Source organism: Hyla sarda, chromosome 6 (assembly GCF_029499605.1).
Source record: "Hyla sarda isolate aHylSar1 chromosome 6, aHylSar1.hap1, whole genome shotgun sequence".
NCBI lineage: Eukaryota > Metazoa > Chordata > Amphibia > Anura > Hylidae > Hyla > Hyla sarda.
In genome coordinates, this window is record NC_079194.1 from 107,454,124 (window position 1) to 107,472,362 (window position 18,239).

Genomic DNA, 18,239 nt, shown 5'->3' on the forward strand with positions numbered 1-18,239 from the left:
CGACTCCTTAGACTTCCTGGTACGGTCTGAGTCATCTACCATACAGGTCCGCAGGACCCACTATCATCAGTGTTCCAAACTACTGAAACGTGAGTGTTAAAAATATATATCGGTATATTCTAAATAAGCGCAAAATTGTGAAGTACCGATATTCGTGGTAAAAATTTGCATTTCGAATATTCGCGCTGAACACTAGTCAGTATTAACATACTATGTTAAAACTGTCTGACATGATTACAAAAATTGGTCCCTAGCCTATATGCTAGAAAACCACCTTAACAGGCACCTAACAATGCCAGCACCCCCAGAAAGACCAGGGTAGTATCTGAGCCTCACCTTCTGTAGTCAAACTCTATTCCAAATGTATAAAATACCCCTTTATTTACCTTTTATTTGTCTCCTGATTTATGTGTAATATGAAATAAGTACAAAATGGTTTATAATTATGTTTCTAAACCTGAAATTTCCGCAATCATAAAAAAGGATGGGCTGTCTATAATCCCTTCTGTGAAAACTTTCTTCCCGGCTGCCCTTTACCAACAACTAGGGGGCGTACCTATCAATTGCACTAAGATGCACTGCTCTAAACATTTCCTGACAGCATACATAAAAAAGAATATTGTGCTCCTGGTATGGAGACACTGCAGATGTCTTAAGCTGCACATTCCTTTAACTAGAGGGTTCCTTAAATAGTTAAATAGCAACTAGCCACTTTTAAGGGGTAGTTAAGATGGTCAGGTTGGTTGGGGGGTATAAAGGGTAATGTAAGGAAACATATTGCTGGTACAGGACTCTTCTTCATTACTAGGCAAACTAGGTCACAACAAGATTACAGTAGACGTATAAAAGTACCTTCTACCCAGCTGTGAATCTAGCCTCTCTGCTGCCTGATGCAAGCTAAAGGTGCTTCCCTATATTAAATTGCCTATATTTTTCCCTTTATAATACAGTACACATGCAGAATGCCTGATGAAGCAGCAGAAAGCTGTGACATGCGTTACATTCTGGGTCATACACTTTTCTTAAGCATAAATCTTCATGTGGATGTCCCTTTAGAGTCAATCCTGCTATCCTCTGGAGGAAAAGTTTGTATGTTGCCCAATCTAACAGTAGGAAGGCTGCAGTGGAATTAACATACCTGTCTTACATACCTTGTTCAGTGTTGTGCAACCTTGTCTGGTAAGCTCTTAATGATTTGAGGCATTTAATTGTGTTGGTTTTATTTCACTATGGAGTGCTTTTCTACTCTTTCCTAAATTTGGAAAGTCACTCTTTGACAAAGGACTATATGTAATTCTGGAGAAGCTTTTGCCATTTTGAATTGACTCTGGTACTCCGGTTGAAAACAATTTTATTCAAATCAACTGGTGCCAGAAAGGTATACAAATTTGTAAATTATTTCTATAAAAAAAAATCTTAATCCTTCCAGTACTTATCAACTGCTGTATACTACAGAGTAAATTGCATTGTTCTTTTCTGTCTGACCACAGTGCTCTCTGCTGACACCTCTGTCCATGTTAGGAACTGTCCAGAGTGGGAAAGGTTTGCTACAGGGATTTTCTCCTACCCTGGACAGTTCTTGACACAGACAGAGGTGGCAGCAGAGAGCACTGAGGTCAGACAGAAAAGAACACTCTGAAGTATTAAGATTAAGACTTTTTAATCTGTTTAACTTTCTGAAGCCAGTTGATTTGTATAAAAAAAAAAAAGAAATCCACTGGAGGACCCCTTTAGCCACAAGTTAACTATGTCATACAAAACTTCCTGGGATTAAATAATTACTAGAGCTAGTTGTTTCTTCATTATTCTACTCTTGTCTCATAATCATAGACATGACCAAGAAGGGGTAAAATTCCAAGGTATGGACTCCATAGGAAGCACTTCTTTCAGCATTTCTTCTTTCATAACCACTTTAATTCTATGAAGAAAAATATCAAAGCTGGTGTTCTCTTCTGCTCTTGTGAACCCTTGGATTCTTAGAGTATGTTCACACTGAGAAATTCAAGAGGAATTTACTTGAGTTATTCTGCTTGTTTTTTTCTGTTCCAATTTATTCCTCAAGTAATTTTTCCATTGACTATATTGGACCTTCTGCTGTCGTTCATCCTGAGGAATTTCCGCTAGCGGAACTCCGAATCGCTGAATTCTGTTCTGCCTGAACATGTTCAGCCTTCAGGCGGAATCCATGTTCATTCTTCAGGCGGAATCCTCGAGTAAAAGCCCATGGAGGTTTTTTACCTGACAATCTTTTTTTCATGTGGAATTTGCGCAGAATTCATGCAGAATCCAGAAAAGTAGAATTGAATAGTGTGAACATACCCTAAGGAGACCATATGGTGGCTGAATGACACAGCCTGGAGTTTGTGGCAGCATGAGGAGACCGTATGGTGGCTGAATGATACAGCCCTGAGGTGGCGGCAGCATGAGGTGACCATAGAATGGCTGAATGACACAGCCTGGAGGTAGCGGCAGCATGAGGAGAACATATGGTGGTTGAATGACACAGCCTGGAGTTTGCGGCAGCATGAGGAGACCATATAATGGCTGAATGACACAGCCTGGAGTTTGTGGCAGCATGAGGTGAACATATGGTGGCTGAATAACACATCCCTGAGGTGGCGGCAGCATGAAGAGAACATATGGTGGCAGAATGAGACAGAATGGAGGTGGCAGCAATATCATCAGGAGTCCTGAAAGTGACCTGGTGACAGAGTGGTGCAGTGGGTGGCAATAACAGTACCCGGTGACAATGGTGGGTGAAAAAAAGGTCTGATGTGGAGGAATGTTTGTAACTGGGGATCAGCACCTTAAATCTGTTTTGCACTATCCGTATTTGTGATGTGTTGGTGTGGCACCATGGTCAATCTACTCTGATGCATCAGGCATTGGTGGGTGGAAATTCTGTCTGATCCATGCCTGATTCATCTTCAGAAAGGTCAGTCTCTCCACATTTTTCATGGACAGATGAGTTCTCCTTTCGGTGACTATGGCCCCTGCTGCACTAAAAAAACGTTCTGATGGCACACTAATGGCCGGGCAGGACAGCTTTTCCAGTGCAAACTCCAGTTGCAGCCACAAATCAAGTTTGGCTGCCCAGAAGTCCAGCAGATCTTCAAGGTGTGTTGGCAGGGTCATGTTAAGGTATGCCAAAACCTGCTGGTTCAGGTCTTGCTCACGGTCTACCTGCTGCTGAAGAGTTGCTTCACTATGCGGGTGAAGAAAGGTACTCACCAGCGACTGTAGACTCAGGCTGCTACTGATGGAGCTGGTACTGCTCCTGCTACCCCACCACTCCCCAGCAGCCATGGCAGTGGAAGGTGAGTGCAGAGGGCCCCTCAGTTAGACCTGCGAGAGGATGGTTGATGGATGATGATTGCCTAACTGACTATGTAGGATGTCTACATAGGAAATTAGGCAGTGGATTGATGTTTTTCATTCTGTAATCCTGGCGACTGACTAATAATGTGGCTTCCTTAAAGGGCCTGGGCAAACAGCAGGTGTCACGTATGAGCTGCCACTGGTTGACATTGAAATTACAGAGGGGAGTCCCCTATCCCCTTGGATCATAGAGAAATCGGTGATGGCTTTTCTCTCTTCGTATCGTTGGTCCAACATATGGAGGGTGGAATTCCAATGTGTGGCAACGTTGCAAATCAGACTATGTTGGGGGATACCGTTCTGATGCTGCAGCTAAAGGAGGGTGGGCTTTGCGGTGTACAAGTGGCTGAAGTGCATGCAAAGTTGCCTTTCCAGTGTTAGGATGTCTTGCAAATGGGTGGAACACTTCAGGAACCACTTGACAACCAGATTAAATATGTGTGCCATGCAGGGCGCATGGCTCAGACTTCCTTGTATCAGTGCAGACAAGATGTCCTTCCCGTTGTCAGTCAACATGGTTCCCATTTCCAGCTTTCATGGAGGGAGCCATGCTCTGATTTCTTTATGAATGATGTTTAGAAGTTCCTCCCTTGTGTGACTCCATTTGCCAAGGCAAACCATGTGAAGAACAGCATGACACTGCCGTGCCCTGCACACATGGTATGCTGAAGGGGCACTGAGACTTGTCCGTGCAGTGGAGGCTGAGGACATGGTGGAGAATGAGGATTCGGAGTAGAACACTGTCACAATACCAACGGCCTGAGAGCAAGGCAGAGGAAGCGGCGTGACCTGTCCAAGTTGCTGTTGATGCTGTGTGGGACCCACATTCACCCAGTGGGTGAATTGTCCCTGACATCTATTGTCCCTAACCATAGTTACAGCTCCAGACTTTGTCGCTGCCGTGCACTTTGGTACACACCGACAGGCTCAAGGACTGGACTACCTTCTCTTCCACAAAATTGTGCAGGACTGGTACTGCCTTCTTCGCAAAGAAATAACGGCCTGGGACTCTCCACCTCGGCTCGGCACAGTTCTCTGAAAGGTGCAGAGTCCATCACTTGAAAAGTGAGGGACTGCAGCAGCAGCCACTTGGACAGGAGCACATTCAGTTTCTGTGCCGCTGGAGGAGTTGGCGCATAGTGTTGTCTCTTAGGCATGGCTTTGCTGGTATATTGCTGGTGGAATGACTGACTCAAAGTAGGAGGAGCAGGAGCATCTGCTGCAACAGAAGGAGGGTATGACACACAGCTCCCTTCGGCTGAGGTGGAGCCTTGGCTGGCTGAAAGAGGGAGCGGCGTGCCACTGGGTGATGCCGCAAGCTTGACCACCACATCGGAGCCACGGTTCTCCCAGGCGGCTTTATGGTGGCGCAGTATATGTTGATACAGGACCATGGTGCCAACATTGGGACCCTGACCACGCTTCACCTTCTGCCAACACATCTTGCATGTGGTTATGTTAACCTCCTCCGGATGCTTGCTAAAGAACTTCCACACCTAAGAGTAGCTGATTTTGCCACCAACAGTCCGCACTGATTGACTGCTACTGCCGCCATCTCCAGGAACCCCTGTTCCACTACCTCCCGGGAAGGTAGGCTGCTGCGAAGCAGGTGGTCTCCCCCGGGCATGTTTGGCTCCAGAATTTCCACTTCTGCAGCCATGCTGACTGCCAACCATGCTACCACCTTAGTGGCTCAGTTGCTGCCTCACAGGCAACCTGTAACCCTCTTCTCTTGATGATGATGAAGTCCCTTCTGCACTCGGCTACCAATTGCGATCGGCTTCATCATCATCAACAAGTGTCTGCACGTCACTGATGTCCTCCTCAGGTTCCTCAACAGTGTCTGCTTCAGGACACTGAAGGCTGGCAACACCACTTCCCTTACGTCACTCTCCTCATCACTACTTGCCTGCCTAGCGGAGGAAGCGGGGGATGTCTCCTCCACTTCTTGGCAGGGCAGTAGCTGCTGACTGTCCTCTATTAGATCGTCCTCACTGAATAGTGGAGCTCAACCCACAGCATAACATACTTCTGTGGGGGAGGGAACAGCATAGGACAGTTGCAATGGGAGGGCAGGGACTGCTCCCAGGCCATGCCAACTGAGGGTTGTGTCTGTATCTGATGTCACTTGTGATGAAATGGATGACAGTGTTAACTAATCGATGACAGCAGATGGGTTGCTGGTCGAGACACCACCGTTAGCTGATACCGGGAGATCAGGCCTCTTGCTGCGACTCCTGCTGCCACTCGCCCCTAGTCTGCTGTGACCTCTGTTTGCGCCTGATGAATTTAGGCCTCGACCACTCCTCTGTGCACGTCCTGGCATTTCTCTGCCTGACATACTTAGTGTGTATATGAGCGGAGTACAATACGCTTCACTATGCGTAAAACAGTATTTGTGGAGGAGGACTTGCACTAGAGGACTGGTAAGTTACCAGCTGCACGTCAGCTTCGGTGCTCCGAACACCGCCCCTCCTGTCCCAGGACCTACTGCTATGGCCTATAGGCCATAGCAGTAGTTTGTGACCCCTGACCAGAGGAGCAGTGGACGGAGCACTGAAGTGGGGCAGTACACAGGCATACAGCCTCCAGCCATACACTGTATATGGCTGAAGGCTGTATGTCTGTGGGGGTACTATACTGCCAATCTAATGTGGGGGAACTATACTGCCAACCTAATGTGGGGGGAACTATACTGCCAACCTAATGTGGGGGAACTATACTGCCAACCTAATGTGGGGGAACCACAACCTAATGTAGGGGAACTATACTGCCAACCTAATGTGGGGGAACTACAACCTAATGTGGGGGAACTATACTGCATACCTAATGTGGGGGACCTACAACCTAATGTGGGCGAACTATACCGCCAACCTAATGTGGGAGAACTATACTGCCAACCTAATGTGGGGGAACTGTACAAAAATATAAAATTGTACTATTCGGATCCCTATAACTCTTTTATTTTTCTGTGTATGGGGATGTATGAGGGTCATTTTTTGTGCTGTGATTTGTAGTTATTGGTACCATTTTTGTTTTGATGGGACATTTCAATAGCTTTTTTGATATTTTTTATGGTATTTGAAGTGACAAAAAATGTGCAAATCTGATTAGTGCACTATTACGACTTTTGGGGCCCCACTTTTGATTTTGCCCACGGCCAAGCTAAGCCTAAAACAGGCCCAGCTTAGATGTACGTATGTGGTATGCACTTATGAGGGCAGAAAAATGCACTACAGTACGCTTAAAAAAGCATTTGTGTACAACACCAGCCAGTGAGTACTTTTGCCTGGCCTGTCACAGTATCTAGGCCCTTGAGACTTTAACAGGAACAAAATAGTACATCACTTTGGTGTACGTATGTGGTATGCACTTATGAGGGCAGAAAAATGCGCTGCAGTACGCTTAAAAAAGTATTTGTGTACACCAGACGGTGAGTACTTTTGCCTGGCCTTTCACAGTATCTAGACCCTTGAGACTTTAACAGGAACAAAATAGTACACCACTTAGATGTACATTTATGCAATGCATTTATGAAGGCAGAAATTATTTTTTCCTGAAATTCGTAACTAATTCGGATTAGTCACATTCGATTCGCTCATCCATAGTTGGCTGTATGGACTGCCCTTACATATTGTCTTAGAAAAGGGAATACACTTCACCTTCCAATTTGAGGTTCTTTCAGTAAGATTCCTACTGTTTTTATCCTCAGACCAACAACCAGCTAGATTGTTTGAACCAAGTTCTTGGTTGTACATACGTACATCTAAGTGGAGTACTATTTTATTCCTGTTAAAGTCTTAAGGGCCTAGATACTGTAAAAGGCCTAGCAAAAGTACACACCGGGTGGTGTGGTGTGTGTGGTACACACCGTGTATTGTACTCCCCTAATATACGCACCAAGTATGTCAGTGAGAAGTGCCAGGACGTGCACAGAGGAGTAGCAGTAGAGGTTGCATCAGACTAGGGGCGAGTGGCAGCAGGAGATGCAGCGAGAGGCCTGAGCTCCCGGTATCAGCTAGCGGTCGAGTCTCGACCAGCAACCCATCATTGATTGGTTAACTCGGTCATCCACTTAATCACAAGTGACATCTGACACCCCCAGTCAACAGTCGGTGGGTTCCTCAGACACAACCCTCAGTTGGCATGGCTCGGGAGCAGTCCCTGTCCTCCCATTTCCTCTGTCCTATGCTGTTCCCTCCCCCACAGAAGTATCTTATGCTGTGAGTTCAGCTCCCCTATTTAGTGAGGATGATCTAGAGGACAGTCAGCAGCTACTGCCAAGCCAAGAAGTAGAGGAGACATCTGCCGCTTCCTCTGCTAGGCGGGCAGGTAGTGATGAGGAGAGTGGCGTGGGAAGTGGTGTTGCAAGCGTTCAGGCTCCTGAAGCAGACACTGTTGAGGAACCTGAAGAGGATATCAGTGACGTGCAGAAGCAACTCGATGACGATGAAGCCGTTCGCACTTGGGAGCCGGGTGCAGAAGGGGCTTCATGATCATCAGGAGAAGAGGGTTGCAGGTTGCCTGTGAGGCAGAAGCTGAGCCAGCAAGTTGGTAGCATGGTTTGCAATCAACTTGGTGGCAGAAGTGGAAAGTCTGGAGCCAAAAGCCCGGGGTAGACCACCTGCTTCGTGGTAGCCTACCTTCCCGGGACATAGTGGAACAGGGGATCCTGGAGTTGCTGGCAGTAGCAGTCAATCAGTGTGGACTGTTAGTGGGAAAATCTGCTACTCGGCAGTGTGGCAGTTTTTCATCAAGCATCCGGAGGAGGTAAACATGGCCACATTCAAGATGTGTCGGCAGAAGGTGAAGCGCGGCCAGGGTCCCCATGTTGGCACCAGGGCCCTGCGTCAACATATGCAGCGTCACCATAAAGCGGCCAGGGAGAACCGTGGCTCCGATGTGGTGGTCTAGCCTGCTGCATCACCTAGCGGCAAGGGCTCCCGGTTTTAGCCAGTCAAGGCTCCACCACCTCAGCCAAAGGGAGCTGTATCATATCCATCTTCTGTCGCTCCAGATGTTCCTGCTCCTCCTACTTCGAGTCAGTCATTCCACCAGCAATCCATCAGCGAAGCTATGTCTAAGAGACAACACTATGCACCCACTCATCCAACGGCGCAGAAGCTGAATGTGCTCCTTTCCAAGTTGATGGTGCTGCACTCCCTCCGTTTTCAAGTGGTGGACGATGCACCTATCAGAGAACTGATGGCTAGTGCAGAGCCAAGGTGGAGAGTCCCAAGCCGTCATTTCTTTGCGAAGAAGGCAGTACCAGCCCTGCACAATTTTGTGGAAAAGAAGGTGGGCCAATCCTTGAGCCTGTCGCTGTGCACCAAAGTGCACGGCAGCGCCGATGTGTGGAGCTGTAACTACAGTCAGGGACAATACATGTCCTTAACGGCCCACTGGGTGAATGTGGTTTCTGCACAGCAACAACAGCAACTTGGAGAGGTCACGCCGCTTCCGCCTACACCCTCTCAGGCCATTGGTCCTATGACAGTGTGCGATTCCACCTCCTCATCCTCCACCGTGTCCTTAGCCTCCACTGCACGGACAAGTCTCAGTGCCCCTCCAGCATACCATGTGTGCAGGGCAAAGCGGTGTCACGCTGTTCTTCACATGATTTGCCTTGGCGAACGGTGTCACACAGGGGAGGAACTGCTAATAGTAATTCATAAAGAAATTGAATCATGCCTTACTCTACGAAAACTGGAAATGGAAACCATGGTGACAACCACACAAAGAACATCTTGTCTGCGCTGCAACAAGGAAGCCTGAGCCATGCACCCTGCATGGCACACAAGTTCAATCAGGTTGTCAAGCGGTTCCTGAAGTGTTTACCCCATTTTCTGGACATCCTAACAATGGGAAGGAAACTTTGTGTTACACCTAGCACTCCCCTGTTCTGTCCACTTCTGCTGATGGGCCCAGGATTTGCATCTCGGGATGTGCCCACAAGCGAATCTCGCACGTGTTCCCACCTCTTAGGGAGCGCGGGCGCTGGTGCTTTAAGATTTAAAGGCCCAGTGCAATCTTGATTGTTGCTTTCACCTGTGCCTTGTCTATAAGTGTGATCACATCCTTGCCAGATCTTTGTGCCTAGTTCCTCAGAGAAAGCAGTCATTGTGTTTGCCTTCCTGTATTCCTGACTACTCCACTCGAAACCTGACTACGCTCCTGTGCCGCCAGCTTACTGACCTCGCTACGACTTGACTATGTATCTGTCGCGCCTGTCCTGCCTTCCTGCCAGCCTCTCTACTTGTCATCTCTCCTGAGTTAAGATACACCTAGCAGCCTGTGTGGTCGAGTCGTGCCAGGGGTAGCGACCTGAGTTCCGCCTGCCACAGCAAGACCATCCCACTTTGCGGCAGGCTACAGTGGAAACCAGCGGCACCTCAGACTCCGCTCCCTAGTATGGCTCATGTCATCTTCCACACAGGTCCAGAGGATCCTTTTCCACCTGCCGTAACAGCAAGATCCGGCCTTGGATCACACTGAGGTGCCTCTGCCAGATGTTATGGCTTTTTCTACCATTGTGGCTCAACAGTCGCAGCAGTTAACTCGTCAGGCACAACAACTGAATGGTGCAACAGCTTCTTGCAGCCCAGCAGCAACAAGAGCAACTGCAGCCGAAACCTGCTCCTGTGTCTCCTCCTGTACCTGCAGCTCCTTCCGGATCCAAGCTTCATTTATCCTTGCCCACAAAGTATGAAGGGGATCCTAAGTTGTGTAGAGGCTTCGTGACTCAGTGCTCTATTTATTTGGAGCTCATGGTGGATCAGTTTCCTACGGAGCGAGCTAAAGTGGCCTTTGTGGTCAGTTTTTTGTCCGGTAAAGCCCTGGCCTTGGCTACTCCCCTCTGTGATCGTAATGATCTGGTGTCTTCAAACCTGCAGGCCTTTCTCTCAGAATTCCGCGATGTCTTTGAAGCACCCGCACAGGCCTCCTCGGCCAAGACGGCACTTCTGAACCTCAGCCAAGGGAATTCCTTTATTGGTGACAACGCGGTTCAATTCCGCACTCTTGCCTCTGAACTGGCTTGGAACGACAAGACCTTGTGTGCTCCATTTATAAAAGGACTGTCTTGTAGAATCAAGGATGCTCTCGTTGTTCGTGAGGCCACTTGAATTGGTGTGCGTTTTGCTGAGAGGCAGGAGGAACTTCATCTGGAAAGAGAACCTGTCCGAACACGGCAATTTCCACATCTGGCACTCGTTTACCAACGTCCACCTCTACTGTCTCCTTTGCCTCCTGCCGAAGAGGCAATGTAGGTGGATGCTGCCACCAACTCCAGGCTGTGTCATTAAGCCACTATATGGTCTCCTCATGGTGCTGCCAACTCCAGGCTGTGTCATTCAGCCACTATATGTTCTCCACATGCTGCCGCAAACTCCAGGCTGTGTCATTCAGCCACTATATGCTGCCGCCAACTCCAGGCTCTGTCATTCAGCCACTATGTGGTCTCCTCATGCTGCCGCCAACTCCACGCTGTGTCATTCAGCCACTGTATGTTCTCCTCATGCTGCCACCACCTCCACGCTGTGCCATTCAAGCACTATTTGGTCTCCTCATGCTTCCAACACCTCCAGGCTGTGTCATTCAGCCACTGTATTGTTAGGATTCGGCTAGGTGGATGTGGATCCTCTGTGTCAGCGATGGATTGGCGTGGACCGTGTCGGTGGACCGGTTCTAGGGTTGCTACTGGTTTTCACCAGAGCCCGCCACAAAGCGGGATGGTCTTGCTGCGGCGGTAGCAACCAGGTTGTATCCACCGGCAACGGCTCAACCTCTCTGACTGCTGAGAAGGCGTGGGACAGAAGGACTAGGCAGAGGCAAGGTCAGACATAGCAAAAGGTCGGGGCAGGCGGCAAGGTTTGTAGTCAATGAGGATAGCAGGAGATCTGGAACACAGGCTTTGGACAACACTAAATGCTTTCACTGGCACAAGGCAACAAGACCTGGCAAGGAAGTTCAGGGGAAGTGAGGTAAAATGGACAGGGAGCAGGTGGAAGCTAATAGGCTGATTGGGCCAGGCACCAATCACTGGTGCACTGGCCCTTTAAATCTTAGAGAGCTGGCGCGCGCGCGGCCTAAGGAGCGGAGCCGCGCACGTCAGGACGAGACAGCCGGGGACCGGGACAGGTGAGTGACTTGGGATGCGATTCGCGAGCGGGCGCGTCCCGCTATGCGAATCACATCCCCGCCGGCAATGTCAGTGCAGCGCTCCCGGTCAGCGGGTCTGACTGGGGCACTGCAGAGAGAGGAACGCCGTGAGCGCTCCGGGGAGGAGCAGGGACCCGGAGCGCTCGGCGTAACATGTATGTTCTCCTCATGCTGCCGCAAACTCCAGGCTGTGTCATTCAGCCACTATATGCTGCCGCCAACTCCAGGCTGTGTCATTCAGCCACTATATGGTCTCCTCATACTGATGCCACCTCCAGGCTCTGTCCTTGTGACGCTCTGCGACAGTGATTCTAATAGTGACGCCTCTGATCTGTATGTAACAGTATTATTTCACTAACCCAACACACACCCTATGCGTGTTACAGCAAGGCAAAGTGTTCTACACCCCTATTGAGGCTCTCTGTAGGCCAGAAATAACAATGTTTAGTGGCAATTCACCGCAAATAAATTCAGACAAAAAAATTTTGTGGGAAAATTTGATGAATCGGCCAAATCAAATTTTTCAAAAATTCGCTCATCTCTAGTGGTTATCCCCATCACTTTGTAGCTTGCCACTTCCTATAGCTGTATCTTCCAAAACTCCTGCTGCCAACTCTCTGGTCTGAGATTCAAAGACATCTGGCAAGCTACCAAATATTCTTTTTCCCCTGCTAAGTCCCGCTACATGGCTCAAGCTGACAAGAAGTGGCCTTGTGCCGATTACAAAAGATCTAATATTGACGCATTGGTGCCAAGGTACCACTTTCTTTAGTAAGAAAAAAAAAGGGTTATGAAATGTTTTGATTTTATGCTCCCTGACAAAGCTCCCAATAGCGAAACGTGCGGTCTGGTAGGTAGGTATGGACTTGTTCCACACATGGTTTTTGAAGTTACTCCTTATTAGTTTCTCGGAATCTGTTGTATATTTGCCATTTTTTCTCCCCACAGTAGTGTTTTTCTGCCATTTTCAGTGTTAGATTAGTATTTTGGCTTTATTTGTCCTCTCATTATCTATCTTATATGTATCCTGAGTCCCAGGGTTTGTGTTACTTTCCATACATGTCATCCAGTATGTTTTTCGGTGTCTTCACTTCTTATGCGGTTATGTTTTAATCTGAATTTGCTTAAATATAGGCATATTTTATTACATTCAGTTTTTGTGCACTTTTTTGGTCAGCTAGTGTAAGTAGTGCACATACTAACCTGCTATTGATGGTAGTGTTTTCTGTTGGTGATTAAGAATCAAGTTGACAAGAATCAGCCTTGTGCCCATCGGGAAAGATCTAAGGTTGACGCAATTTCGTTTGTTAAAATTTCGTTTGTTAAAAAAAAAAAAAATTAAATGGTAAAGCTTTGATTTCAGAGCTGATTAAATGTTGATGTCATATGGAGGCATATGGAGGTTTATACAAATTTTACATAAAGAACAGTGTTATGTGTTCCAATGCATGCGGTATGTCTGAAGGTATTCTAAAAGAAAAATTCCTAAAAAAAATGACAGAGCTGGCTCCTTACTACATGAGCTGTACAGGCTCTATGCCAGTGTGCATGAGCTGTAAATGTAAACATGTAGCAAAACATTTTGTATCATACCTGTCCTTTACATTGTGACATTTAGAAGATTGTATAGCTACAGGCAGTCATCCCATGCCAGTGTTTTCTAAGCACGGTGCCTCCAGCTGTTGCAAAACTATTACTCCTAGCATGCCCAAACAGCTGAAGGCTGTCCGGGCATGCTGAGAGTTGTAGTTCTTCAACAGCTGGGTATAACCTGCTTGGGAAACGCTGTCATATACAATGGTCACTCATTCATTTCATACAATGTATTTTTATATTGTTACACTGTTCTTTTCTCAACTGCCCTATACATCACTTTTTTACAACCTTAAAAAACGTTCCATCCCTGCGTATTTTCCAGCAACACATCCACGCTTATTGCACCGATTTGATCTCCGAATGTTACTATTTGTACAGATTTGAAAAGCTGCCGGTCTGTGCCCAGAAAATTCAGAGATGAATGGTTTTCCTCCTTTCTCTATATTTGGCTTCATTTTTCCCACTAAGTGATTTAAAAAAAAAAAAAAAAGTCATAAAAACCCCATTCCCTTGCATTTTCTCACAGATGTGACCTTAAAGATCAGAGCGTAGAGCGCGCATGGCCCACGTTCTGCTTTTGCTTGTCTCGTAATCTTCAATAATGCATGGTAATTCCTCAGTGATGTATATTGATGTTGTATGAAGAGGAATTTATCTTTACACAGAGATCTTCCAACCTTTCTAGATTATTGTTTAGAGTGCATGATCAACATCTCCAGAGTAAATAAATACCCGAGTCTATCAGTCAACTGATTGATGGCAACTACCAGCTCAATTATATAATTGACTACGGCTTACAACTGCTGGAAACGGTCTACGGAGCCGATCATCTCCGAGCTTTTCACATGAATGGTTTTACGCTGCTCAGCCAAGGAAAGGCACAATGCTGAGCTGGCTTTGCATCTTTATGTTTCTTGGATGAAAAAAAAAAAAAGAGAAACAGTATAAATTTTCAAACCTTCTGTGTTTTAAATGAGAGGTGTAGTAGTGCTGAGTTTGTCTTTCAACAAACCTCAACCTGACATCACGAGGGTAATGTTCACATTAAATCCATTATGAAATGTCCAATATTGTCCAATAATGGAGGGGCCCCTGGACCAAATAAATCAAAGGCCCCCTGTGAGACTCCACCCCGGACCATGCCTCTGTCATGCACGATTTCCACTCAAATCCCTCCTCATGTCCTACTCCTATACACACACACAAACATGTTAACGTGGGTAAGATCATTTTCCATGACCAATAATACCAGTATACATGGAGGAAATATACATACCGCTACACAAGAACTGGATAATACCACCATACTGTACTGAATAAAACCACTATACACAGACCAGTAATCCCCCATATTTTTGTGGATACCAGCTGTACACAAGATCTGCAGACCATATAAGTGATTACATACATTCACCATATAGAGGTATATATATCAGCTGTACACAGGATTTGTATACCATATAGATGATTATATACAGGCCATATAGAGGTATATACCAGCTGTAAACAGGATCAGTATACCATATAAGTGATTATATACAGGACCATATGGCAGTAGATATCAGCTGTACACAGGATCTGTATACCATATAAGTGATTTTATACAGGACCATATAAGTAATTATACACAGGGCCAATGAGCTAGTTACCAGCTGTCCATAGGATAACTATACCATACATATAAGTGATTACAGTTACATCTAGGGAACTCACAGTTGTCTTTTTTGATCAGCAGCATTCTCTTTCCTTTTCTTTTTCATTCGCATCAGACCGCCATGTCCACTTTGTCCATCCAAAACTCAGCTCTGCAGGATAAGTATGTTATAATCTGCATTTTTTCAGTGCCCATTCCTCCTCCACACAATCTCCCCGTCTATAGGCCCTGAACTGTTATAATGCTCACCCTGGTGTCCTGCACAGAAAAGGGCAGGTAGGTAGCTAACTATGTAGTTAAGTAGCCAGATATGCAGGTAGATAAATAGCCAGTTGGGTAAATAGCCAGGTAGGTAGGTAGCCAGGCATGTAGGTAGGTAGCTAGCTAGGTAGCCAGGTATGAAGGTAGGTATGTAATTAGGTAGCCAGCTATGTAGGTATCCAGGCAGGGGCAGACTGACCAGCCAGTCTGATCGGACGTGGTCCGAGGGCCCGGCTGGGTAAAGCGCGGCCGCTGCTACTGAGGATCCAGGACACTTTTCCAAGATTCCAGACAGACAAACAGCACTGCCTTCTGCTGTATGTGCGGCACACACACATATAGCAAAAGGCATCCCTCTGTGTGAGCCGCATCTGTGGCCTACACAGAGAGGAGACGTGACCTCCGCCCCCCGCAGCATGCAGTGCAGGCGCCAATGATGTCACTCATCGGTGCCCGCACTTTGAAGTAAAGAAGATGTTGGCCCTTGCTGCACTTTGAAGGTGAAGATCACTGTGTGGGACATCAGGTGAGCATATATTTTTTTACGACCTGGGGAGGGGAAAAAACTCTGCTGCCTACACCTACTGGGGGAGAGAACTCCGCTGCCTACACCTACTTAGGGAAGGGGGAAAACCCTTCTGCCTACACCTACTGGTGGGAGGAGGAAAACTCTGCTGCCTACATCTACTGGGGGAACTCTGCTGCCTACACCTACTGTGGGGGGACCCTGCTGCCTACACCTACTGTGGGGGAACCCTGCTGCCTACACCTATTGTGGGGGGACCCTGCTGCCTACACCTACTGTGGACTGTGGGGAGACCCTGCTGCCTACATATACTGTGGGGGGGCCTGCTGCCTACACCTACTGTGGGGGAACTCTGCTGCCTACACCTACTGTGGGGGTACCCTGTCAGATTTGGGCAGGGAAGAGTGAAGCCCTAAACTCACCCGCTTCCACTTGCCCTGCCTACTTGCGTACCCGCCTAGTTGCGTACCCGTACTCTAGGCGACGGGTCCACAAACATGGTGACAGTCCCTGCCTGAATAAGCATAGGGAGTAAAACGTCAACAAAATAAACTTACAATACAGACGGGGGTCAAGACACTGTATGGAAACACACACACTAACAGAAATAATAACTTAGCATACACACACAATATGTCACAGTCCACAAGCCAAGTCAGTACCAAGAGATGATGGAAAAGCCAAATCGCAGAAACAGGAAAGGAGTCAGAGCAGAGCCAATGGGTCAAATATTCCAAAAATATAAGATACAGTACAAACATTAGCTAGGAGTATGAGCTCTTTTGCAGACAAGGCCTGGATGAATACTGAGGGTTTAAATAGGATGCGTGCAGGTGAAAAGCCAACAAGGTCAGCTGACCATCCAGAGAACAGGGGGTTTCCTCAGTAACCAGAATAACAAAAGACCTCAGTGCAGATTAACCCTACGGGTTCTTTCAGCAGCTGTCTGGGGGATTTACCTACAGGGGGCATGACTACCTACCTGGGGGGACATTACATATCTGAAGGCATGATCTACTAGGAGCCACTACATCTGGGGACATTACCTACCTGTTACTTCCATAAGCAACACCTTATTTTCTGTCCGCTAACACAAAATACTCTGACAGTGCCCCTGGCGAGACTAGACTCTGGATCCGCCATGTGGAGGGAGGTTCTGGCTACCTACTTGACTAACTACCTGGCTACCTATCGATATACCTGGATGCCTAACTACTTATCTACATATCTGGCTATCTAACTACCTACATACCTGGCTGCCTAACTACTTATCTACATGTTTTGCTACCTACATACCAGGTTTCCTAACTATTTACATACCTGGCCTCATACATGGTGCTTAACTACCTAGCTAGCTACCTACCTACCTTGCCTTTTACTGTGCAGGACACTAAGGAGGGCCTATAGATGGGAAGATTGTCTAGAAATAGGGAGGGCACTGGAAGAATGCAGAGTCTAACATGTTTGTTTTGCAGATGTTAAGAGATTGACATGGCGGTCTGATCCGGACGGAGAAGAAAAGGAAAGAGGACACTGCCAATCAGAAAATACGTAATTGTGAGTCCCTAGATGTAACTTTCATCACCTATATGGCATGCAGATCCTCTGTACAGCTGGTATCTACCGCTATATGGTCTTGTCCATAACAACTTACAGTATAAAGTATGCAGATCCTATATGGTGTACTGGTTGGTGTATAGTGGTTTTATTCAGTACAGTATGGAAGTATTGTCTAGTTATTGTGTGGTGGTTTACATTTACTCCTTGTATACCGGTATTAACCCCTTAAGGACCAAGGACATACTGGTACATCCTTGGTCCTGCTCCCCTGATATAACACGGGGTTACACGGTAACCCCGCATCACATCACGGCGGGCCCGGTGTCATAGTGAAGGCTAAAACCGAAAGTGAAAGCTGCCGGTTAACTCAGTGGGCTGTTCGGGATAGCCGCGGTGAAATCGCGGAATCCCGAACAGCTTACAGGTCAGCGGGAGGGTCCCTACCTGCCTCCTCGCTGTCCGATCGCCGAATGACTGCTCAGTGCCTGAGATCCAGGCATGAGCAGTCATGCGGCAGAATCGTCGATCACTGGTTTCCTATGAGAAACCAGTGATCAATGATGAAGATCAGTGTGTGCAGTGTTATAGGTCCCTATGGGACCTATAACACTGCAAAAAAAAAGAAAAAAAAAGTGAATATCATTTTAACCCCTCCCCTATTAAAAGTTTGAATCACCCCCTTTTCCCATAAAAAAAACAGTGTAAATAAAAATAAAAATAAACATATATGGTATCACCGCGTTCGGAAATGTCCGAATTATAAAAATATATCATTAATTAAACCGCTCGGTCAATGACGTGCGCGCAAAAAAAATTCCAAAGTCCAAAATAGTGCATTTTTGGTCACTTTTTACATAATTTAAAAATGAATTAGCCCTCATACCGCCCCATACACGGAAAAATAAAAAAGTTATAGGGGTCAGAAGATGACAATTTTAAAAGTATTAATTTTCCTGCATGTAGTTATGATTTTTTCCAGAAGTACGACAAAATCAAATCTATATAAGTAGGGTATCATTTTAATCGTATGGACATACAGAATAAAGATACGGTGTCATTTTTACCGAAAAATGTACTACGTAGAAACGGAAGCCCCCAAAAGTT